The sequence below is a fragment of the Trachurus japonicus genome, chromosome 13 (assembly GCF_045865225.1).
Source record: "Trachurus japonicus isolate A0001 chromosome 13, Traja_1.0".
NCBI classification, from domain to species: Eukaryota; Metazoa; Chordata; class Actinopteri; order Carangiformes; family Carangidae; genus Trachurus; species Trachurus japonicus.
Window position 1 is genome coordinate 27,585,376 of NC_140919.1, and position 26,439 is coordinate 27,611,814.

Sequence of the window (26,439 nt, forward strand, 5' to 3'; positions counted from 1 at the left end):
GTGACAGGTCATTGTTGGCTTGTAATTCTGGGGGTGAATAATCAGATTATGGATAAGCATCTATTTATAATGCCAATCATTTAGGAATTCAGAGGATAATAGTACTGCTGTGCTGCCTTTACTGTACAAAAGGTCACTCAAGATAAGTGCATCAGCTGAGTGACTATGTAAGAGCACACAGGAAATCAGTGAATAAATTGAGGTTAAATAGGGCGTAAAAGGAAAATGTCTAGAAGAAAAAGAGAGTTAGGAAGAAACCAGAGGAACTGGGCTGCGTGTTTGCTCTGTATGCCAAGTGTTCCTCCATTGTGTTCTGGTCTAAAGTCAGTTTCAGTCCTCAGGCTGCTGCCAAATAGCTTCTTAGTCAAGGAATTAGAGGCGTGCGTGTGATGCTGATGTTGCCTGTCTACTTTCTGTTTTTGGCTTGTGTGTATATTTTTGTATACAACTGTGTGGTCACACTGCAGGTGGAAACTAAAGGGCAAGCAGACATCCATACCTCTGCTTTACTCACAATTACCAGGTTTTCACCTCAACTTCTCATCTTTCTCCAGGCATTTGTGCATTTAGTTTAGGCAAGACAAGGCAAGAAGTTTAGACTGTTAGGTGATGATTTTGCAGTTTCATAACCATAAAATTACATTTGTGACAGTAGATTCCTTACACATCAAAGTGAAATTATGTAAATTTAGATGACAGCTGGAAAACCTGAAAGGTAGGGTTGGAGATCCTGGAAAAATGGTTCTAGCAGGCCACATTTTAAAAATTGGCAAGTCAAAAGTCCAAGCCCCTTTTCTCAGACTCTTGAAGCCACGTCTCCAGAGGTCAGGAACATGCAACGTTTGTTTAGCGCTGAGTTCACATCAAGGTGAAGCCGCGAAGGCGTCGCCCTCATGGCGCGACCCAATGTAATCCCACTGTGAGCAACGCAATACTGTTGCGTTCTCACTGCACAGCAACCCTAACTGTCCGCCAGCTTTTTCTCACGGCTCATTCACGTGAAAGAATAAACCACCCAGCATTCAATTTAGAGATACATGCCACCGCCCGACTGGAGTGTGGTACATTGTTTCACTGTCGTTGTGCGGTAGAGTGGTACGCGCAGAGGAGGGAGAGAGACGGCAGCTTGATTGACACATCATGATCCAATTGACTTAAATTAAAGATGATTGGATGCTGTTTTTACTGGATTGTCCGTCCCACAGGTGACTGACTTTTTTCATTTTTGTAAAAAAGCATTTAATTAATTTGTCCGTGAAGGTTCTCAGTCATCCAGGTCATCTTATTCTTGTGAAGTTGTCGTAGAAAAGCAACTGGACTTCTTCTTTCATATTCAAGACAATAACGACACAGACTGTTTTACATCTCCACTTTAACTTTGTGAAGAACAACATTTTACATTGAATTAATTGGTTGCAATCGGAGTGTGAAGAGGATTTCAAGCAATTTTGTAAAATAAATGTTCAAAAATAGGATCTCCAACACTACCTTTTAGTGTTCTAAAACTTCATTCAAAGCACAAAATCTTATGAGTAAGAATGATGGTGTCTGTTTAAGAGACACAGTGATAAAATAACTGTGTAAGTAATTTAACAGATAAGGGCTTGCAATTAATTATGAACACCACAACAAGTGTGAACACAAGATAAAAGTTAATATATTTTATCTTACACATCAGATGTAGTTAGGAAACAAGAACTAGTGGCTGGACTGTCTGATCCTAATTTTATATCTGCAGTGACGTCTGATAAGAGATCAACAGAGAAATGAAAGATAAAGACTGCGCTGTGATTTCTGCTGCTCCCTCTGTTTGATATGTGGAGTTAGTCATAGCTGTTAAGTCTTGTTAATTCAAGTCTCACAGTGTGTCTTATCTGTATTTATTCCACTACCTCCTTTAGTACTGATAATACATGGAAGGAAAGTCATACATTTGCTTTAGTGATGGTGTAGGGCTCAGTGTAGTGGGAGTGCTCCTGCACTTCACTGAAGTTCCCAAACAGCCAGTTGATGTGGCTCCGCACTCAACTGACAAATAGAAATACCATCAGTCAGTCAGCCGGTCAGTCACATTTACAATGATAGGGCCAGGAATGTTTTCATTTTCTACTTTTATTCAAACTGAACCAACTGAACCCTTGTTCCACAGACTGCGAAGAAGCTGCTCATGCTCATCTCATAAACTCTGTCATATTCAAGACAATAACACAGACTGTTTTACATCTCCCCTTTAACTTTGTGGCGAACAACATATTACATTTAGTCTTTAAATGAAAGTGATGCCTTGTTTTAACCAGAGTGTCCTCTATTCAGTCAGGCTCTGTTACATCACGACACAGTATGCAATAATGCATTTTGTTTTGAGTCTTAACACCTGTACTCCCGCACCATGAAGCAAAACTAAATGAATAATTTATCACAAAGTTCCACTGGATAGACTCCACATTTAATTTCCAGCTACAACAGACCTGTGACAGGAAACAATAATGATGTTACCAGAATTTAAATGTGGTTTATGGAAGTTGCAGAAAATGTTTTTTATTCAGTCAGGGAGTGTATCGAGCCTGGATCCTTTTTCTCTTTATTGCTGCCTCCTACCAAGGAACTCATCTAAAGCACTCATAGACTTCACCGAACCACTGCAAGACCAGTTTTCACGGATAGAGAAACTATTTCTTTAATTCCTAGCACACATTGCTCGTATCAGCTCATGGATCCGACTCAGCAGCCTCCTGGTCAGCGCCCCATTTCCCTCACGCTACTTTTCAGCATTTGTGTGGCAGCATGGGAAAAGATTTATCTTAAAATGAACCTTGTGCTGTATGCTCTGCAAGTGTTAGGCCACGAGAGACATTTTCTGAGAAGGTGTGCACTCTCCTCTCCTCTCCTCTCCTCTCCTCAATCTCACGGAAGCTCTTTGGGTTCTTGCACAAAAAACAGCCCTTCGGTCGAACTGATTTCAAATAGAAAGGAGAATGAAGCTGGGAAATATTTCAGATTCACTCCACACACTCTACAGCGCAGAGGCCTGAAGCTGTGGAGGTGACACTGAACTAAGAGGTAAAATTCACGTTTGAAAATGATGTGCACGTGCATTTGTGTGCGTGCCCAAGCCCAAGCTCAAACCCTCAAAGCTAACAAGGAAAAAAATTGATCTAAAGCATCACTCGTATCACAGAGTTAAAGCTAGAGTCTTCCTCACCAGGAGCATTGAAGAAAAAATGACCAAATTAGCAACTATTAGTTATTCACAGTTCACAGTGCTAAACAGTTGGGATTAGAAAAGGTCATTAAATGCTGCAGCTTCAAGTATTTTCAAGCAATGGGGGAAAAAAAACCTACTGATGAAAGCCCTTCAGTTCACCTTGAAGAGGTAAACATGCTCAAAATCTCAGATTTTTAAGATTCAATCTAAAAAACGGTGTTGGACTGAGACCAGAGTTTTTTTTTCCATTTTAACCTCCCCCACTGCTTCATGAAATATGGTAATACGTCCTTTTCATGTGCTCTCTATTACTGGAAACACACCTCTGAGAGTCTTCAGCTTCATCAATTACACACACACACACACACACACACACACGCACACACACCATTACTCACTGTAGTGTTGGGTCATTCAGTAGTGCAATGCTTTGCCAAACTACATCTAAAAATACATCTGTCATTGTCACATGAGGCAGATGAGCTGATGTGCTGAGGAGGGAGTTGGGTGGTGGTGGTAGGTATGTTGGGATGTTGGTCCCTGAGGAGACAGGAAATGAGTTCTGTTGTTTCCCTCTGGATCTCTGATAAGTCGACATAAAGCTCTGAGCTCCATCAGCCAGCTCAGGGTGAGAGGACGTGAACATTAATTTCCATACAGACAGGTAATTATGCACAGACATCACCTGCCTAAATGCAAAAAGTAAAGAAACAGTTCCATGAAAACATAACATATCTTCACCACACACACACACACACACACACACACACACACACACACACACACACACACACACACACACACACACACACACACACACACACACACACACACACACACACACACACTCACATACTGTAGTGAATACATAACTAATGCAACGTAATACAAGTACACACCACACACACAGAAGAAAACACTGTACAATAATGACCCCCTAACAATGCCCATTCATCACCAGTTGGCTGGGTTGCCGTGGGATACAACTAATGAGCCATTACTTGTGCTGGTACCCAGAATACATTGCTTCAGCCCTTCAACTCCTCAACCTCTTGGTAATTGGTTGACACGGGCACACACACACACACACACACACACGAGTCACATGTGTGTGTGCTCGTGTGTCTGTGGATACACTCCTTGATATTGTATCATATATCTCAATATGCTTTATGTCCAACATGTGATTACAGCACAGCATGTTTCCTTGTCTGCCTGTGTGTGTGTGTGTGTTATATTCATTTGAGTGGTTTTCATAAAACTGCAAATCACTACCATGCAGTATCTTTAGTATGATGCAATAAAATGTTAAAGGTAAAGATGGAGCAGGACGGACACCAAGAGAATTCAAACAGAACATGCACTGATCTAAATCGTTACATTTCAATGTTTTCCCACAGGAAAACACACAAGCAGCCCAGGCAGGCACAATGAAAAACAATTCCATTATAGAGAAACATATATTACGTAACATATCATTTGCCTCCCTTTGTTACAGCACAGTCTCACTGATGACTTTTAAACTGTGTGTCTCTGTCTCTGTCACTGTCACTGCGTATGTTTCTCCCACTCTCTCACACATAAGCAGGTGAAAGCAGTGAAACACATTAAAACCAAACCTTGAATGTAATACATCACTCTTGTGAGTGGCTTTAGGAAAAACTGCCCGAGCCAATCAGGATAAAAGCTGGTTATTTTACCAAGCTGAAAAATCAAGTGAGGTCTGTCCTCAATCACATTGGGGAGTCAATTTTTAAACGAAGACCTTAAATTGTTCTCCCTTTATGCGTTTCATGTTAAAGCCCCAGTATGTAACTTATTTGGCTTTTTATTGGCAAAAATCAAATAGCCTATTGCTTTCATAAATAGGCTACGTATTTCACTGAAGTCGAATCACACCCGCATACAAATGAAAGCTTTCTCGTACCTTAGAATGAGTTGTTACAAGTCGCTACAAATATACAAGGGGGGGGGGGGCACCGAACCTTGGCTGCCATGTTGCATCGCCATTTTTTTATGTTCAGTGGCAGCGTGACCGTAGGTAACCACGGAAACTCACCGGAGCTGTCGGCTCGGGGAGAAAGTTTTCCAGGTAGCGCCTGTTAAAACTGTCACCACTGTGTAGTGTGAGGAAGGACGGAGGCACTGATGTTGCATTCAGGTGCAGTCAGGCACCTGAATGACGCCGTCGGCAAACCAACCGGATGTCATTTTACTCGACGATGTGGGTCAGGTAAACAATACGACATCACCATGACAACATATTGTCACGCCTGTATTGTTTTGCCTCGTGCTGGCGGACCACTTGTTTACATAGACACTTTATCCTGTTACATGCAGCGTCTGTTGTCCGTCTGACGTCTGCCCGATTTCACGTTACGATATGGGGGGGAATTCCTACATACTGGGGCTTTAACTTTAGCTACTGACAAGAAAATAGAGGAACAAGAGAATTATGGACAATATGAACAGCAAAGTTGCCATATTGTGAAAACTCCCAAAACAGCACGAACTTTGACCTCAACAATGTGTTAGCTTGGAAACACACAACGGCTTCTAAGGTACATTTCACCACCACTACAGTATAATGGTGTGACCTAAGGTGGATGTCATCCCGCACAGTGTGTGTTCACCGCTTCACCATCTATACTTACTGCTCCTTTGACACCACACCTCTCCTCTCCTGCCTGCTGTCGATGGACCAATTACTGTGGTTCTCAAAGGAAGCGAATATGGCCAGTAAAAAAAAAAGAGAGAGATGTAAGGCAGGAAGGAGAGCAGACTCACCACTAGTCTCAGGTGCTCCTTCTTCAACTCCTGATCCACATAGAGCTTCTACTCATTGACAGGCTGCAGAGAGAGAGAGAGAGAGAGAGAGAGAAAGAATATCAGATGAGAGGCTTTCACTTTTGATGTTGTTTTAAACCTTTCACGGTAAAGACAGCAGCAGCAACCCTACCTAAAAGCATCTTCAAAACACTGCAAACTCCCACAGGCACACATGAACTACAAAAACAGATCTACACACAAACCAAACTCTTGCTTGAATATGGAGTACCACATCCCACATGTGCTGCTCAAGGACAGAGGGAGGGAGAAAGGCACAGTGAAAGAGAGAGCAAGAGATGAACCAAAGGAGACAGGCAGGCAGCACAGATGGAGAAAGTGAGGGGAAGTGAGAAAACAGCGGAGGGAGAGGTAAAGAAAGTGCGAGAGATGAGAAAAAGAGAGATATGGGTCAGTGATCAGGTCTCATTTGTAGAGATGTCAGTTAATTAGGTGAGCAATCATCCCCAGAGATGAGTTCACAGATAATGAGCACAAACATTAATGCACACATACTGAAATGTGTGTGTGTGTGCAGTATTTTTCCACCAGCGAGTCACATAACAACAGACGGTGCAGGGTGAAGCAGATGTATGAGTGCGCTGATTTATTGGGTTAATTTTATGCTTTTATTAAATATGGAGTATTGTTGAGTGTGAGCCATCCTCCACATGATGACAGAGATCAATGTGACCACAGACACATAAAAATCCTTTATTACTAGTGACTAAATTATATTATAAGGAGCTGTTGAGCCTGAATGGATTTCATTTTAGTGCTTTGTGTGAGTACAATGGTCCACACATACAGCTTCACAAGCCTTTCCACCAGCTTTTTTCTTTATATTTACATCCTGTAGTGGTAGATGAATGCAAATACCTGGTAAACATGATGTGGTCACAGGATGTTTGCCAACTTAACACTGCATTAAATACCCAATCACAGAAGAATGAATACAGACATACAGTAGTGGATGAGGGCTGCATTGTGCACAAAGATGATTGAGTATGTTTGTGGTGAAGGAAGTATTTTTTGGCCTCAGAGCTCAAATCATCCATCCCTCTCCACAAGGTCCTGCCCTCTATTAACGGGTCAATAGAGCCGTTCTTCACTGTCAATAGCTCTTTATCTGCTGAGAGGGCGGCTGATTGGAGACGGACATAGAGATGACCTATTGCTCTGCAAGGTGAACTCATCTGATACGAGTCAGTGCATTGAGGGAACACGCACATGAGAGGCCACCAGTGTTTACACACCGGTTGTCTGGGTAGTTGTTGTTGTGTTCTGCTCAAATGTGATGCTTTTAGAAGATCATAAGGAAAAGGGCTGACAGGAAGTGGGAAGACCAAATGCATAATTTGAAATCGTTACATCGACAGGTACCAATCAACACAGCTCATATCTGCTGAACTCAAGCTCCTCTTTGCATGGGAGGAAGGCGCGCACACACACACACACACACACACACACACACACACACACACACACACACACACACACACACACACACACACACACAGGGGATCTGAAAGTGGTTCCTTATCTTTCATGTTGGCCCCATGCGGACATGGGATTTGACATCATATAACCTTGAAGACATGTGACCAAATGCAACGACATGACTGAACATTTGGGTAGATAAGGTCCTCAGGTGTCTGATGGAAGCTCTGCAGCCATGATGTCTGTGACACTTTATCTCACTCTCTCCCTCCTCCCCTCCTCTCTCCTGCCTCAGACCATGGCTGATGTAAAGGTCTTGGCTAAAGGTTGATGCCACCACTCTCAGACATTCATTACGGAGGCATTCATCAGGACTGGAGACACAAAAGTTCACTAAATAATCTCCATCTGTGAGCTGTCTCTCATATCGCTGTGCTCTTTCACCCTGTGCAGCTCCCTCCTTTCTTTTCTTTGCTACATGTAGTAACAATAAGGTCAAACACCACACCCGGCCTTCTCCCTCCCTCTTCACCCACTGACACATCTCAATGGATTTCTAAAGGTCGTGCCAAGGGACATACTGAAAAAATAACACTTAGCCTATACTAAACTGTGGCCATTCAGGTTTTTCACAAGACAAACAATATGTTCTTTACAGCAAAAGCAATCAACACTCATCTTCAAATCTTGGGACATAATAAGGAATGACACCACGTGTCAGTGATTTGAGATTTGGGGATTTTGCTGTGAAGAGCGTCAGGTTTATTTAGGTTTATTTGTGTGTCACCGTGTGTAGCATCATGACACGAGGGATAAGGGACATCAGTGAAGGTATGGACTCACTTACAGGAGAGAACTTCAACACTTCACTGTTCATATTTAGTCACTATGAAACTAGATCACATTACCATCGGCTTGTTGCTATGTACGCTGCATTTCCTCTCCTCTCCCTAGGGAGAAGAGTCAACTTGCTTCTACTTTTTATCACTCAGTTACGAACCTTACTGTATATTTCTGTAACTTTTAGATTTCCTCCATGAACCTGTTAAACAACCCATTACATCAAAACTATTCTAATATTTAAATGTCACTTTTTTTTAATGATGGAGACATTATTATCATGTACTATGCACCAAACAGTAAGTTGATCAGGTGTGTGTTGACCAAGATTAGTTTAGGAAATCAAACACACACCAGCACATTTGAAGCTCACTAATCGCCATGCTGCATCTCACTTGTTTGATTTCTAGAAAAAGACAATTAGTTAAGACGTGACATTTTGCTGTTGTTACAGAGGATTATTTGTCTCTTGACTTTAAAAAGCTGCCAGGAAACCAGCTGAGGCTCCAGGAAGTTACTGTTCCCTGCCAAGAAATAGTCTGGTGTATGACAGTCTATGAATTCAATAGGTTTTTTTTGTTTGGATTTTCTGTGGATTAAGCAAATGAGATACAAAGTGCTAATTAGTGAACTTTAAAAGGCCTTTCCCCCGGTCTCCAGTTCTTATGCTAAGCTAAGGTTGTCTAATTCAAGGTTTTTACTGCTACAGTCTAGAAAGCACTTGTCTCTCATTGCTGCCATCCCTCATGAGCTACATGAAAGTCACAGTTACTAATATGAAATAGATGCAGTGTTTGTAGTCACCACTGATGTTTTCATGCAGCCGTTCTTCACCACTGTGGATCATTAAGATCTTCTGAAGTATTAATATTGTTGTCAGTTGTAGCTGATAACTCATGAACTATGAGAACAATGCATCACACTAAGGAAATGCAAAACAAATATTGTTTTCAATCAATCAATCAATCAATCAATCAATCAATCAATCAATCAATCAATCAATCAATCAATCAATCAATCAATCAATCAATCAATCAATCAATCATTGTTATTGAACATGTCAAGATAAATAGATAATAAATAAAAACAATGAATACATTTGTATTAATAATAATCATCATCATCAATCTCTAAAGAAAATGCCTGTCATGTCATTCATGTCGTGTCATTTACCATTGGAGCTGCTGGTTTTTAAGTCAAACATTGGTTTCATGGTTGAATGAAACCAATGTTTTGACTTAAAAACCTGCAGCTCCAATGGTAAAAATCAAATATAACAATAAGAGCACACATTTTAATTGCTAAATAAACAGGCTATTGTAAGTGGCATCAGTGTTGATCAGCTGAGAGGATGGAGAACCACTTCTCCAACATAAAGATCTGCTATATAGCACACGTGAATGCAAATTCTTAGAGCAAAGATGTGGATTGATCTATAATTGCTGGACGGCTTTATACATTCATACATACTATATGGTCCTAACAGTTCCACGGGCACCATAAAGTAGCACTTCACAAACACTTCAGACCTCTCTGTGCAATTTATTTAAAAAACCCCAGCCACAGGGCGAAGAACTGAGCTCTGCCGAGAAGTGATGGCTGCTCTCAGTTAGAGAAGACGCCACTGTGATGTTTTCCATTTATTTTTCTTGACAAGTCCATTGGCTGGAGTCTCTTTATGAATTTGTTTATGCTGCTGCAGTCGTAGTGACCCCGCACCGACCCAGAGGAGGGAAATGTCAGCAGCACTGTCTAGGGTTGACATAAAGTGATTAGAGTGAGCTCAAAGCGAGTGGAGCGCTGTGACTTCAGCATCGACAGAATAACTTTCAATGAAATACGCATCAAGAAGGAGTCCATCATTCACCGGTGATGGGGAACGCAACAGTTTGTGAGGAGGACACTTAAAAACCTCCACAGACTTGAAGTTATCATGTGGACAGGAAGGTCACCGACGTTCAAAGTCTGACCTGACAGCAGCTGAGTGAGTGAGTGCTACTCCCTCACAGAGCAGACGCTCTCTGACAGTCTCTCTGCTCACTTCTGCAAGTCAGACAGACACGCATCAAACCACAGACCTGGAGTGTGACTATAGACAGAAATAAAAAGTCTTGACTCGTCTTGTTGAGGAGACAAAGGCAGAGGTTTGTTCATCACATATTCGTCGACTTAAGTGGGGAGTAAAAAAAATCACAGCAAACAGCGACAGTAGCAGCTGTGTGAGAGGGAGTGGCATTAGTCACAGTGGCAATAATAACAATGTTATCGGTCTAATGTTTATTAATGTTTTCCACATTCATCCTCTTAGTTTAGCCTGCTTGTTGCATGGCATTTGCTTGATAGCATTAGACACAGTGTGTTGCTGAGGCTGATGTGAATGCCATTAGTTTTGCAGGTATTTGGTCTAAAACCAACAAATTTAAATTCTGCCCTTGTGATACCAATACAAGTAAAGTCAGGGAAGTCATTATAATTCATCCTGAGGGTGTGTGTGAATGTCTGTAAAATAATTTATGGTAATCCGCACAACAGTACAACTCAGGCATTAGGTACAAGAGGCCTGAGTTGTACTCAGGCATCTTATGTCTTATATCTCACTGGAAAACAGAAAACCTGACCTGCTGGTGGAAAAGTTAGGAGAGAAATCAATATTTCACTACAGTCTGTCCAATACTTTAAGAAATACTGTATCTGGACCAAAGAGTTACACCAACACCCCAACCTGACATTGACTTCCCTAGAGTCACTAGCGCTGCTAGTGTGACTCAAAATAAACTCATTGAGACCTAATTGAAAGAGGAACTATGCTATATATTATTATACTATAATTTACCTTAATTAAACAGCTTCAGAGTAATTGTGATGGTTAAATGACTTGTTATGGGGAGAAAGGAGGCTCTCTGTCTTCCACCTGGGGGCCAGAAACCAACGTTGCAAGATCAACGCCTCCGACCCGGTGTCCCAGCTCTCATCTCGGCGAGACGACACGAACACGCTCCATAATTGTTTATGACAGATATGTCTACACAAATATACACATCGCAAAACGTATATATATTATTTTACATTATACACTACTCCATGGATTGTCTTTTCACTGACTTCGTTGGAGGAGGGTTAGCAACACAGCTTTTGACACCGCCCCCTTTTAGGCTACAACTGTGCCACAACTGCAACCAACAAAACCAGAATACACCCACTTGTCTAAATTAAACAAAAAACATGGTGCCAAATTGAATTGGCTACTTGAAATGTAAATGTCATTTGACATCAAAGCTTGTGGGATGATTCCTGTCATCACCAAACCAACGACTACACTGAAACAAAAAATACATTCCTGCTTTATACTGAGTGAGAGAGAAGTCAGACACCATAACCACTGATGCTGCACTGCCCTCTCAACAGAACAACAGCTGCAGTAGGATATTGTATCACATGTGCCCATTGTGGCACTTGTCCCGACTGCTCGCTGGTCCAGAGATCAGACAGTGAGGCTTCAAAATGTAAATGAGTGCGACTGAGGAAAAGAGCACTCCTCTCAGTCAAGCTACTCACACTAACCACAAAGACAAGTGGAGTATGTTCTGCACAGATGTAGCTGTATAAAGACAAAAATACAGTATGGTGTTCATTTTCTCTTTATCTTCCCAGCTGTAAACAACCCCTACACCTCCCCCTGCAGAGTTTTCTCCTTCCACTCCTCATTAGAAAAACACATATGTTCATAATCACTATAGTGCCAAAGATGTTTGTGTTTTTACTGTGTCTACATGTTTACAACAACAGTACAGTATGTGTTGTACTGTATGTTTGCAGCTCTTTGTGCATTTTACAGAGCCAGTCCTGTTTGTGTTTTGGTTGCAAGAATTTGCAGTGCGTGTGTTGTAATACTGACGAAGATGATTATGTTAATTCTGTTTCAGTGTTGTTTCTTAAGCTGCAGTGCATTGAGCTCTCTAGGCCACCAAACCATATTAGTATGCATCTCAGAAACACCTCAATCAACATGCAGTTTGTTTAGGCGCATTTCCACTGCAGGAACTTTGGGGTAATTTTACAGGGCCAGCCCTGTTGGTGCGTGTCTCCACTGCAGGAACCTCCCCCACGGGGCCACTTACAGGAACCTTCACGGGGCTGAACGGAGTCCCTGCCTGGTGGTAGGGACTCAGATCGGCCCTGAAGAAGTCCCGGTGGGGCTTGAGATTTACTCTGTGCTGATTGGTTATTATATTATAACTAAGCACCAAATGCATCATGGTACAAGTCCAGGGATTTTCCTTGATAATTGGGAAGAGAAAATAAAATAAATAGTGAAAATATAAGTTAAAAATGTAGTCAAATGTAAATAATTAAGGGGATTCAATGTTTTTACAAAGTCATTACTTTCTACATAGCACTGATTTCAAAACCTTTATTGTCTTCAACGTATTAAGCAAAATACTTGACTTCAAATATCTCAGAAAACTATTTTATTATTTCTCCAGTGGCATGTTTCTTGATACTTTAATTCATTGTTTCATCTACATAAATTCTTACAGCTCTGAATAACTGAACATTTTGGCATATTTCCAAATCTGTGACCCTCGAGAAACCAAACAGACTTGTTCCAAGAAATTGTTTTCATTCGGGTGCTGATTAGTCTGTTCCTGAAGTGGCTCCTGAGGGTTTGTTCCTTTTCACCCGCTGAAGGATTTTTCTTCTGCTTAGATTTTTCCTTATCCAAACTGAGGATGTCATACTTTGCACAGTAAAGCCATTGAAGGCAAATTTATAGTTTATGATTTTGGCCAATGTTAATAAACTTGAAGTGGGGGAAATGGATAGGGATAGTTATCCACACCATAAACACCATAGCTAGCATAAACAGGAGAATCAAATCAGTATTCTGTATTAGCAGATCCTTTGATATAAGATGTGACAAGTCTGGAGAACTTTCATTATCTGAGAGAAGGAGAAAAGTAACTAGAAACAGCATTTCCTAACGGAACATGCGTGTGAATGCTGAAACCCAATGCTGAACCATGCTGAATTAGCAGAATAAATTGACAAAGACATGCGGAATGGCATACAAGAAACATGTCCATGGAAGGAATTGAACCCACAACTCCATGAGTGGTATCCTAACACACTAACCATACGGCCACAGAGAACCTGAGTTACAATGAGCTTTATACTATGAGGAATCAAAGACTGTCCAATGACAGCTGAATAATTGGAATCAAAACTCAAGCAATGATGTGAAATGCCTGAGGCAGGAATCGAACCTATGACCTTATGATCATAAAGCCTTCACCCTGCCACTCGGCTACAGAGAGCACACTGCTGTCAAGACTGTTGTCATTCATTGTAATGTGATGATGTGCTGCAAACTGGTATGAGTAATCAAGCAGATAACAAACACCTGTAACCAATTGAAGGCGGTGGAGGAGAGCAGAATTCAACATAACATAACAAGAGTTCTTCCCTTGGATTCGAACCAGTGACCTTGGGGTTGGCAAACAGCCACCCTACCCCCTACACTACAGTGGTGTTGTGCAAAAGAGGTTGAGACTTTGATGAATGTGAGATTTTTCAATGATGCTTAAAAAAAAAGTAAGGAAAGTGCAGAAATTAGCCACACCAAGCAGGAAGAGGACTTTTTTGTGACCTGTGACTATTTTTTGGTGAATTAAAATGAATTAAAAAGCACTTAAAGCAGATATCAGTGGAATGTTTTTGTTAATATAAGTCCTAAATAGTCCTATTTTCCGTCAGCAATCACTTACATGAAGTATTTCAGCCTAAACACGAGTCTCTCCGTCACTCTGCTCTGCTGTAACCCGAGGAGAAAATTTTCCTTGTGGGATACAAGTGTTATCCAATGAGGAGAGAGAACGGCATGAAGGGCTGTGTGTGCAGCCAAGGGATGCGCGTGAATGTGGTGACGTAGCACGAGGACCAATTGATGCCTGACAAGGGCGGGGGCTGCTAACTCATGGTGCGTTCAAGGAAACTCGTACTTTGTGTTTTTCCTTCCTGTGAAGTCATACCAGTTCGATCTGGTACGAGTTCACGGGTCGGAAGTTACGAGTGGCCGTTATAGGGAACTTTCACAGACAACAGGACGGTAAAAACACGAGCTACGGGTTACCTGGAACGCTACCAAGTCGTAGTTGTGACTTGAAGCTGTAACTTACGGTTTCAAAAGCCTGCCTTGAACACAGCATTAGCCGAAACGGCCGTGCCACTGATATCTGCTTTAACAGCAAGTTACAAAGTTGAGCTCCTTCTCCTGCTGCAGAGCAGAGAGCTCCCTGGCTGCATTTAAAAAATATTTTAAATTATTATCTAAGAATGGAAGAATGAAGAATGGAATGGAATTGTTTGTTTGTGTATGTGTGCATGTGTGACTGTGTGTGAGTGTCTTGTGTGTGTCTGTGTGTGAGTGTGATACCTGTGTTTGTGCGTGGACATCCTCTGTCAGTCTGGTTTATCATGTGTGTGTGTGGGGCTGTGTTTAAAAACATCTTAACGAGCGGCCAGGCTGCACCTGCACTTGTTCTATTTATAGACTTTGATAACGAGCTGGCCACTACAGCTGGACCAACTGCACACAGAGCAGAGCAGAGCAGAGAGATTTGAGCTCAGTGCAGCTTCCGAAAACAGCCCATAAAAAGAGAACCGTAACTCTTATCAGAATGTGGCCATGTGACTACTGGGGCAAGGAGACCTTCCTGAGCACATTGATGTGCATTAAATGTTTGTAGGGCAAAAACTTTTCTCAGGGTCGCAAGGTAGAAAAGGGGGGCATTTCTGCTTTTCTAAAAAAATCAGCTCCTACTTTTATATTGAAGTGGATGAGCCACTGGAGCGGGTCTAGCTGGACAATTAGGCTCATTGAGACAATTCTGTAAGTCTGTCTGCTGTTTTGAGCACATCAGATGAGACACGACAAGTGTGGCTACAAACCAGTGAGGAAATCATGTGTCTAGAGTTTAATTTGTGGCCGTGCTGGCAATTTATCCAGAAAAAATCCTGAATGTTTTTTCGATCCCTCTCACTCTAACGATGATGTCACTCACTCTGACCCAACCCCATACACACTCATTGAAAAGTGTGAAATTTGTCAGAAATCCTCATGTGCTTTTAAAGGATTTATCTCAAAAACGGTACAAGCTATGAAAAAGTTGTAAATACAGGATGAATACATTAGAAGTTTGTCTACAGCTCAGGATTTGAATGAAGTCTCTAGCTGAAAGTATGTGGACGCTTTAAAGGCTGAAAGAAGTAAGAAGATTTGAAGAGTTTCAAGACTGTTCCAATGCATTCTCTATGGGGAAAAAAAAATCAGAAATAGTTGAATATTGCAAAAAGTATGAATAGTTGAAAAGAGAAAAGACATAGCACACCTGTCCCGAAAAGGCTGAACATTTTGATATTTGAATTGTTGAAATAGCACAAAGTATGAAGGACTAGTTACATGACGAAGAAAGGCAGAAAATGGCCGAACCGAATAACAATAGTGTGAATGCTTCCAGCATTCACACTAATTACCTGTAATTAGTGTGAATGCTTCCAGCATTCACACTATTGTTAGTAACTAGTCCTTCATACTTTGTGCTATTTCAACAATTCAAATATCAAATTGTTCAGCCTTTTCGGGACAGGTGTGCTATGTCTTTTCTCTTTTCAACTATTCATACTTTTTGCAATATTCAACTATTTCTGATTTTTTTTTCCCCATAGAGAATGCATTGGAACAGTCTTGAAACTCTTCAAATCTTCTTACTTTTTTCAGCCTTTAAAGCGTCCACATACTTTCAGCTAGAGACTTCATTCAAATTCTGAGCTGTAGACAAACTTCTAATGTATTCATCCTGTATGTACAACTTTTTCATAGCTTGTACCGTTTTTGAGATAAATCCTTTAAAAGCACATGAGGATTTCTGACAAATTTCACACTTTTCAATGAGTGTGTATGGGGTTGGGTCAGAGTGAGTGACATCATCGTTAGAGTGAGAGGGATCGAAAAAACATTCAGGATTTTTTCTGGATAAATTGCCAGCACGGCCACAAATTAAACTCTAGACACATGATTTCCTCACCGGTTTGTAGCCACACTTGTTGTGTCTCATTTAATGTGTTCAAAACAGCAGACAGACTTACAGAATTGTCTCAGTGAGCCTAATTGTCCAGCTAGACCCGCTCCAGTGGCTCATCCACTTCAATAGAAAAGTAGGAGCTGATTTTTTTAGAAAAGCAGAAATGCCCCCCTTTTCTACCTTGCGACCCTGAGAAAAGTTTTTGCCCTACAAACATTTAATGCACATTGCCTCACTCAGGAAGGTCTGCTTGCCCAGATGGTCAGATGGCCACATTCTGATTAGAGGTACGGTTCTCTTTTTCTGGGCTGTTTTGGGAAGCTGCTCAGAGCTCAAATCTCTCTGCTCTGCTCTGCTCTGTGTGCAGTTGGTCCAGCTGTAGGGGCCAGCTCGTTATCAAAGTCTATTAATAGAACAGTGCAGCTGCAGCCTGGCCGCTCGTTAAGATGTTTTTAAACACAGCCCCACACACACACATGATAAACCAGACTGACAGAGAATGTCCACGCACAAACACAGGCATCACACTCACACAGACAGACACACACAGACACTCACACACAGTCACACATGCACGCATACACAAACAGATAAACACACAAACACAACACTGTTCCACACAGTAAAATGTAAGCATGGTAGTCGCCATGGTAACTTCTGAGGGCAGGCTGCCACACAGGTGTAATCAATCAGATCATTAGGGAGAGAGGAGTTTTGTGGCGCTTAAAGGGATAGTTCACCCTAGAATGATATTTCGCTCATTATCTACTCACCCTCATGTTGACTAAGGGCTGGAAGAATTCTCAGAGTCCACCGTCCCTTCTCTGAGTTACAGGGGGTCTTGGCGTAGCAGTGCATGTCCATATAACGGTTGCAAAGGGACACCAGAGCTCTTCGTAAAAAAACACACACAAAAAAACATCCTGGTCCGTCCAAATCTCGCGTGATTCGCAGTAACCGCACTGACGCCGGCGCAAATCACGCGAGATTTGGACGGACCAGGAAGAGGAGCTTCGAGAAGCTTCCGCTACAAACAAGCTTAAAATATAGACTTATTTAATTTTTTTCGGGACAATTACGCAATTTGGGGCTTCAGCACAAGACGGACATTACATACGAGCATCATGGAGGTATTTGGATGTTTTTTTGTGTGTGTTTTTTTTACGAAGAGCTCTGGTGTCCCTTTGCAGCCGTTATATGGACATGCACTGCTACGCCAAGACCCCCTGTAACTCAGAGAAGGGACGATGGACTCTGAGAATTCTTCCAGCCCTTAGTCAACATGAGGGTGAGTAGATAATGAGCGAAATATCATTCTAGGGTGAACTATCCCTTTAACAGTTTTACTTTCTGCACATGTACACGCAGACAGAGAGACCGTCAGACTCACACACACACACACACACACAGGTTTTCAGCTCAAATTCATCAGGCTCTCAATTATTTTATACTTTTGATGTAAACATCTCCAACAATTTATATTTTTCTCATGAATTTAAGTTCAGACGTTTAGTCTTTCCAACTCTATTAATAGTAGTACAATTACAGGTGGAGCCTGGGACATAGGATGCAGCTTTTAACATGTGTCCTATCTATCTATCTATCTATCTATCTATCTATCTATCTATCTATCTATCTATCTATCTATCTATCTATCTATCTATCTATCTATCTATCTATCTATCTATCTATCTATCTATCTATCTATACCCCTCCCTATTTTTTAACCCCTCTGTCTCCTTTCTTTCTTTCTTTCTTTCTTTCTTTCTTTCTTTCTTTCTTTCTTTCTTTCTTTCTTCTACTCCTTCATTTGTATTTTACGTAACTTTTTATATCCTTCCCTCTCTATCCATCCATCCATCCATCCATCCATCTACCTCTTTCTATCTATCATCCCCCTCTCTCTTTTTCTTCTTTCTTTCTTTCTTTCTTTCACTCCATTTCTGTCTTTTTACTGCTTTGTTTGTTTGATTGTTTTTTCTTTCTTTCTATTCCTTTTCTCTTCCTTTGTTTTTACTCCATTTCTTTCTTTCTTTCTTTCTTTCTTTCTTTCTTTCTTTCTTTCTTTCTTTCACTCCATTTCTGTCTTTTTACTTCTTTGTTTGTTTGATTCTTTCTTTCTTTCTACTCCTTTTCTCTTCCTTTGTTTTTACTCCATTTCTTTCTCTCTTTCTTTCTTTCTTTCTTTCTTTCTTTCTTTCTTTCTTTCTGTCCTTTTCTTTTTTCTCTCTTGTTTCAATCTTTCTTTCTTTCAACAATTTCTTCAGCTCATTCAGCATTGCTTCCAGCATTCACACCATTTCCATTCTTGGAAATGTTTTTTCTAGTTTTGACTTTAAAGGTCAAAGGTTAAATTATATTGCCCGTAAGAAGATATATTTGTAGCTTTAAGAATCAAAAATCACCTGGCTCTGATCCTCTGCTCTGATTGGCTGACTGTTTTATGACTGGTCCGTTGGGGCATGGCTGGGAGCAGTGACTGCTTTGTTGTTACAGAAGTCCTGAGTCAGTTTTTGAGGACTCTGAGACTTCTTAGACCTGATTCATAATCAAAACTACACATGGACATCTACTTTTATACAAAACACTACTGGGAGCAGTGGAGCGCTGTAGACAAACCTCACTACGATGGATTCGCTCAGCACAGGATGATTGTGAATCCTGCGTCGAGGCGGCTCTTACTCTTCACACTAAAATAGCAGGGAGCTTCTCTAATTTGGAGACTTGTTTTTTCTTCTTCAAATGACTGTTCTCTTTCTCCTCCCTCTCACTAATTGCATTCAACTTCAACCGGCCTCTTTCATTTTCTCTCTCTCCTAATTGTGTGGCATTTATGTATTCATGGGGCATCTCTCTCCATACTGCGCTCTGTGTTTTCTGCTGTACATCACCCTTTCAGTCCCTCTCTCCTAATTGTGTTCTAGTTGCACTTTTTTTATTGCACGACTTCTTTCTTTCTCTCTTTTTAATTACACTCTGTTGGACCATTGTGGTACTGACCTTGTTCTTCCTCTTCCTCTGTGTATTTATCACTCCAGTGGACTCTTGTCCTTTCCCATCTTTTTTCCTGTCAGTCTATCCCCAGTCACCGCTTCCACCCTCCTTATTTTCCAATCAGACCCCTCACCGCTCTTGACACAGATCTAATTTAATAATGTTCGCAAGAATGTGTGTGCATATATCAGTTCTGATTAGGATTGTTTTTTTTCTTGTGAACTTAGCGATAACAAACAAAAACTTCATGTTCATTTCCAGCAAAACTGATTTGATGCTTGGTTGAGAAGTTTTGTTTTATTTTTTTAGTTTAGGGTTAGTACTTAAATCTTCAGTGTTATTTTATCGAGTCCACTCATTAATCCGTCAGTTAACACAAAGTTAAATGGACAGTACATAACTTTAGCCTCTAGGGATGACATCACTGAAAGTGGGTGATGTCAAGACCCCTAGAGGATAAAGTAGCATGAGATCATGAGAGATTGTGTCTTTACACCACTGCTGTCAGCCTCTCTGGTTAGGTTTTCCTTCACTGTCAGTCGTTCAGGAGGTTTTAACCTGTCACGTTGTCCCCCACAACATTCAGGGCAGGGGATTAAAACTGCTAAACAATGTGTAGTTAAACATTGTAAGTCTATCTTCTGACACCAGAGAGGGACTGTGAGCTGAGATCAATGCTAACCTTTGTCTTGATGTTTTCTCATAACCTTTGAAGCTGACATTGCACAGGGTTTACAGCAGCAGAGGTGTCCTCCAGACCAAGAGATTAAAGTTGGGAAACAAATAAAGTGGTTTTACTTGAAAAGTCAAGAGATTCATGTCGCTCTTTAGTCAACACAGAGCAGCATGTCTTCAGCATCTTGGAGCATCTTAACATTCACTTAGCTTAGACACCAACGTCCAAAGTCAAATTAAAAGTCCATTTTTAGCTTCTGACAGGCAACTACATCAAGTGACACACACCATTGCCATGATGATGATCACAGATTTCTCCAGGCTTAAGAGCTGCTGGAAACAATTGGTTGGAACACAAATCAAACATACAATACAAATTATAACCTTACAAAAACATTTGTGGGAACTGATGAATGACATCAGAACACCAAGACTTAAAGGGACAACGAGGAGTTTCTATTCGGTTATAAAAAAGTCTCACGTTAATGTGGATGAATCTCCGCTACCCACACTTGTTAATGGGCCCATTTTCGATAAATATATCGTTCTGTCTCTATCGTTATTTTGTTATTATTAGTGGTGGCGGAAATGCGGGTCGAGCCGACCAGCGTTTCCTTCGTGGCGAGTCATGAGAATAACGCAGCCGAATCGCCGTTTATGGTCGGAACTACGACGGTATGTGAACCTCTTTGAACCTCTGACTTTAATTCTTGATGAATGAAAACATGAGTCCATCTTGCGCTGGTCAAAGAATTTTACGGTGGGCGCGGAGGCTCATAAATGTAGTGTGAAAACGCTTCGCTTTTCCAAAACTCCTCGTTGTCCCTTTAAAACTGCTGAATTTGGTAGAGTATCTGTGTCTCTAAAATCAAGATACTGGAATAAATTTGACATTTAATATTGTCATTTCTATAAGAGGTTTACTAACCTGACTCCTATCTGCCCATCTTACAGTACTTCATTTCAGTGGTAAAAACCTATAAGGAAGGCAACAACCTTAATTAAATATTAATTTGTTTGTGTGTTCACATGCATCTTTGTATTAAACCCCAGTATTATGAATGGAAAATAGCGTTTTCACTGTATGAAAGTGAAAGACAGAGATTCAATATTACACAGTTTGCCATTGCTGTCTTGTTTCTATAATATACGAACTATTACATGGGGGAGGGGGAGGGGGAGATGCAAGGGGGGCAGGAAAATGAGGAGGATGAAGAGCAGGAGGAAGATGGGAGAGGAAGCCGGGAAGCAGAACTAGAAATGCAGAAACATGCCTCCTGCTTCTGCTCTGCTCCTCTCTTGCCACTCTCTGTCAGAGACTGAAAGAAACAAGGTGAATCAGATCCCAGAGAGGGACAGAGGGAGGACAGAAAGGGAATGAAGGCAGGGAGGAAGATGAGAGAGAAACAGTGAGGGGGGTTGGTGAGGAGGGTTTCCTGCTCTATCTTCATGATGTTTTCCATTGCTGTTGTTGAATCATAACAAAGAGTCAATGAGCTGGTTGAGGGAGACAGAAAGGTTGATGTATTGATGGGTATTTCCTGGATGAGGGGCGGACTGATTATGCATGACTAGATTAATGAGTGGATGGATGTATTGATGGACTGATGTGTGTATGAATGGATGGATGAACAAAGATGGATTGTAGACTGACAAGTGGATGAAAGTACTGAAAGTCAAGTCTGAGTCTGACACACTTGACTGCACATTGCACCACACTTTGTTATTTCTCCTATACTTCTGAACTAAAGGAGAGAATAGAAATGTATATGCCCCCTGTCTCATCCTCTCTCCCTCTCTAAAACACACACACACTCCTCCTGAATAATTTACACCCACTACTTCCTCACCCACATTAATCTGTCACCTCCTCTGCTTCTCTGGGTATACATGCTCTCTGTGTATCCATCCATGTGTGCATCAGTGTGTGAGTTCATAAGCATGTGAGTGTTTCACTACAGTATGTATGTGTGCACGTGGGTGATGCACGTGGGCGTGTGCACGCAGTGCGTGCTGGTTGTTTACAGGTTTCTGCAGTGGCAGGCTCTCGAGCGGCTCAGACACACTCTGAGACGACAACGTTTTAACTTACAAGAAGCTCAGCTCTGCACAAAGCTCAGGACTCAAAGCACAGCAGCGTGACAAACAGCACAGAGCTGCTGGCTGCCAGAACACCACAACTACTGTGAACTCTGGGAACAAACCCAGCTTGCATCCTGTCTGCTGGACAGGAGGAGGATCAGAAGTGGCAACGTGGTCATCTGTAGCATTTTCTTATAAACATACGTCCAAGCTGATTTTACCTCATTCTGCAGTTAGATGACCCCCAGCATGTATTTTAATATAATAAAGACATCCCTTTGGTGATTGTTGTCATTTTTTAAACCAAACACCAAACCCAAAACAAATCTGCTTTCTCTGCCACACAGGAAACTAAATCACAAGTCAGATAAGTTTTAGTCAAATAAAATACTAACCATTTGTTTGAAATTTAGTCATAACTACTGTGTGAAGTCTTGATTAATGGCTATAGTGTTCGTGCTGTCACACTGACCTTTGAAGTCTAATTAGCCCACAGTGAACAGTGTGCCATGATGGGATTCCCTCAAGGTGTTACTGAGATATCATGTTCACATACATGGGATGGATGGACAGACAACCTGAAAACATAATGCCTCTGGCCTCGTCTGTCACCGGCATGAAGGCTCAGTAACTGGGAGATTAATAATCAATAATAAAACACACACACACATACACGCCTTGTGTAAATGAACTTGCCTTATATGTTTGTGTGTGTGTGTCTGTGTTGTGATCACTGAAACCTGCATTCATTTAGCGGTTAACAAGATAACCTGATACATCAGATAATTACCACCCTGGCACACACAGATACAGAGGAACCATCAGTACCACACACATGTATATTTAAATGTCTTGTTGTTCTTCAGCAGCAAAAAACCTCCTGCTGTTTTATTTATACCAGAGAAAAGGAGCTGCACGCTGGAATGGGAAGTGATAGTCAAACACTTAAAGTACCTGTAGGGCTGTAACACTTACATCTAATTATCAGTTTATTTTCTATTTTAAAGGATCAATAACAAAAACAGGTAAATAGTACTTAATTCAAACCTGGCAACACTAGTCCTGTGTAAAATGTTATTTCAGGACCCAAAATAAATGGTCAGAAGGTGTATGTAGATCTGGAGAAATCAAATTGGTGCATCCAAAATAATTTTGTTTTGGTTGGCGTACAAAAAGTATAGTGTTAATGTGTTTGCATGATTACAGTGTAAAGATTCGAAATTTGCATACTATGGTTTATGATTGAATTATTCACAAACTTTACCCAGACACAGCAGGATACAGAGAAAAATTCACAGCTGATTGGATGAACTATGTATACATTAGATCAGACTGCTGTTTTGTTGTATTTCTTTCAGTTCTGCTGTGTAACATGTATGTGTGTATTTTTCATCCACAGAGACTGGCTGAAAACCTCAGGTGCAGCACTGCTGTAATGCTGTCACTACACATTCCCTTAATGTTTCTGCTGAATTATCACAGGAAGGATATATTTAGTCTGTACCTTGTGTGGGGGCAGTTTTATATATATATACATGAGAGACAGAGAGAGAGGCAGAGAGAGGAGAGCAATGAGAGATATTGCATCATATGTGACTGATCAGTTTGGGCTGCACAAGTGAATGAAACGGTGGAAGGACATGATTACGGCTCAGTGATCTTCTCCTTTGCAATAAAACTACTGTACACATGTATGTATTTTGTAATCTAGGAAATCCATTTGGAACCTAAGCCTCCAGGATTGCTGCCAGCTATTAAGTGAATGAAACAAGATAAACATGATTATTTTGGCAGTATAATGAATGTGCAGCACATTAGGCTAGGACGGTACATCTGTTGTCTAATACAACAGACCAGCAATAAATCCTCCTCCAAGAGGGTTGACAGGAAAATAGAAACCACTGTCAGTGGAAGACACTAGAATTCAGCAGCACTACAGACTTCAGCCTATATGATCACACAGGCCAATCAACGTTACGACCAATGTTAAAGGAGAATTCCAGTCATTTTTTACCCCTAAATCGTTGCCCTGATGGTCACCCAGTGTTGGGGGGAGCAAAAAATGCGATTAAAATTGATGCAGGCAAACCAGAGTTACACCATGGCTACCTAGCGACAACGCTAACCTATAGTATGGGGGCAATTCTTTCAACCACAACAAGCACTCAAAAAACAATCAGATATCTATGGTACATGACTCAAATCCTTATGAGACACCACTGAACCCATATACTGTAGTGTAAGGTAGACCGAGTACAATTGTTTTTTGCTCCCCCCCACACTGGGTGACCATCAGGAAAACAATTGACCGGAATTGTCCTTTATGGAAGCGTATATCTACTACTATTAAATTGCTGCAATAGTCAACAAGATCTAGAAAAACACATCAGAACAATTCAGTGAAGTCTATCAACAGCTGAACTATTTAATGTGTGAGGTAGTGTTGTGGTCAAGACCACCTTACCCTAGACCGAGTCAAGACCAAGACCTGGGGGAGGCGAGACCAAGTCCAACACAGAGACCAAACCAATGCAGACCATTTTCAAAACCATTACTGTATTTAGTACCAGCACTCATAATAATCATGTAGCTTGATATTTCCATTATTCCTCAGCTAAAAAGAAAATACATTTTTATATAAATTCAATGCCATATATAATTGTTTGGTAAAAAGTTTTGATTGAACAGAATAACACAGCATAGAACCTGCTAAAGTCTCCAACTGTTCTGATGATTACACATACAGTAGCCTATATGTAAAACAATTTGAATTATCTTAAAGTTACTGAATTACAGTAGATCACATAGATCAAAGTGAGTGAGTGAGTGACAGAGAGAGACATTTGCTGCTAAAAAGATGTCACGGTCTTGAATCTCGAGTCCAGCTCAACCAAGACCAAGACAAGACTGAGTAAAAATGTAGTCAAAGACTGGTCGTTGAGTAGCACAACACTAGTGTGACTTGAAGGTGTATCACTGAGACTGCAGACCTCAGTAACGAAAGGCTTTGACTGACACAACACAAAGGCAGCTTATTTGGTGCCTGTTCCTGAGAAAATGTCTTTTTCTCTAACTGATTTCCCGGCTGGTGCAAAGGTTTGACCCACAGTGACACAGCTCAGACGCCGCAGCCTGACATGGCAGATTATGAAAAGAAATCCTTTCAGGTGTGCAAATGATATGGAGGTTCGTTGTGTAACCCTGCGAGGAACAAGTCAATCCAAGCTGGGATTGACGCTGTGGGTGACAAGAAAACAGAGAGCTCGGATGAACAGCACAATGTGATGCCTTGTTGTTAAAGTAGCTTGATGAAGTGAGAAGTGAACATGTGCTGAGTGAGTGCAGCCTCCAGCGAACTGTGAAAACATACTGCTCCTCTCTGAGCTGGAGAGTGGTAAGATCACATCCCATATGGGCATACTCTAGTCGATTGCTGGTTCGATTTCGACTGAGACGACATTGACTGCATGTCATTCAGTCTCTCTTCACTGTTCGATCAAATAAAGGCACAGGATACACATAGGTCTTGCTGCCAGGTACCTACTGAATCTGCTACAGTAGATGTGTCAATAAGCAACTGCTGCTGCTATCAGTTTGATTATACAGTACTGTCTCCTCTGTATGTAACTGGAGGGATGTTTTCATATTCAGGTAAGAGTTGGACAATTATTGATAGGATGGGATACGGAAGTGTTTGGGAGGAGGAGGATAATGAGTGTTGAGTACTGTACAGTATAATACGATAATGAGTGAGATCTGCTGCCATTTATCATCCTTCGCTAAAACACAACTATTTTACTGCTGGTCTCATTGATGATAATAACAATACTAATCATATAAGTAGAAGGAGGGGAGTGAGAAAACAAAGAGTAAATGAAAAATGCTTACTTTTGTGGCATTTCTCTAAAACCAGGCTTAAAATGTCTGTTGTTTTTATTTAACAATTCACATCTACAGTAACAAACTGGAGCCAGTGTGCTGTGTTAAATATGATCACTGTTAACAATCAGCTCAATACAAATATTTTGTTTTCTTAAAGATATTTTTGGGGCATTTTCGCCCAAGGGGAAGAGACTGGGGGAATGACACGCAGCACAGATCAGCACAGTCGGGAATCGATCTGGCGATCACTGCATGAGCCATTGCCAGCATGGGACTTGTCTCTTAACAACTCAACCACCAAGCAGCCCAACACGAGAGGAGCGGCCCTATCCTGCCTGTCATTCTGCCTCCCATTTCCTGTCTCTCTCTCTCAACTATCCTGTCCATTAAAAGGCATGAAAGCCCCTAAAAATT

The 26,439-nt window shown here is 41.2% G+C and overlaps 1 protein-coding gene across 1 annotated transcript in view; it reads right to left on the bottom strand.

The window, feature by feature from the left end:
- The window catches only part of slc8a2b (solute carrier family 8 member 2b), a 174,782-nt gene that overhangs the window by 69,100 nt on the left and 79,243 nt on the right, over window positions 1–26,439 (bottom strand). The window contains exon 2 of the mRNA XM_085795673.1: window positions 5,993–6,055. The gene's annotated coding sequence lies outside the window, so the exon portion shown is untranslated. The remainder of the gene's footprint in view (window positions 1–5,992; window positions 6,056–26,439) is intronic.